The sequence below is a fragment of the Pollachius pollachius genome, assembly GCF_949987615.1.
Source record: "Pollachius pollachius genome assembly, chromosome: 18".
Taxonomy (NCBI): domain Eukaryota; kingdom Metazoa; phylum Chordata; class Actinopteri; order Gadiformes; family Gadidae; genus Pollachius; species Pollachius pollachius.
Genome location: NC_136951.1, coordinates 21,200,351 through 21,201,010, shown reverse-complemented (window position 1 = coordinate 21,201,010; position 660 = coordinate 21,200,351).

Sequence of the window (660 nt, the reverse complement as noted above, 5' to 3'; positions counted from 1 at the left end):
TCAGGTCTCTGTCACGCACAGCAGGGAGGGGAGTGAGGGGGCGAGGTCACTGAGTTTGATCCTTTTATTCTGCTTCTTTATTTAACTACAGCACATTTAACGCACGTATCACCGATGGCAAAGAAGCGTCTTTTTACAATGGGATTTCATATAAATATACTGTCTGAAGGCAATGTCTCTGCTGGAACACATATTTTCGAAGTGTTTCGATATGGTTTCATCGCCCTTTAAATAAAAACATAAAATGCTTCATTAAATGGCCTCCATGTATTAAACGGTTGTTTGCCGTATCCATTCTACCCACTTTCCTCCAAAGCATTAAACACTTTGTAAAATAGAAGTATGTTAAATGGACTGCATTTACGTACAATTATCTAACCACATAAATAGACACATTTCAAGCTCCATCTTCTCACACATTCCATACAATATCGCATCTGATAACCCACAAAGTAGGAAGATAACAATGTGTAAAACAAAACACATCAAAACTGTTTCCTAGTTAGATTTATGAACTGATTTAGTGGAGTTGCCCAATACTATTATTTTGGAGGGGCCCAAAGCCCCCGCTGGACACACATGAACAACCTTCTTAAAACAGCTAGATTCTGAGGTTTGTTCAATGAAATGTCGACAATTTTAAGTAAGAGACGCAATCGG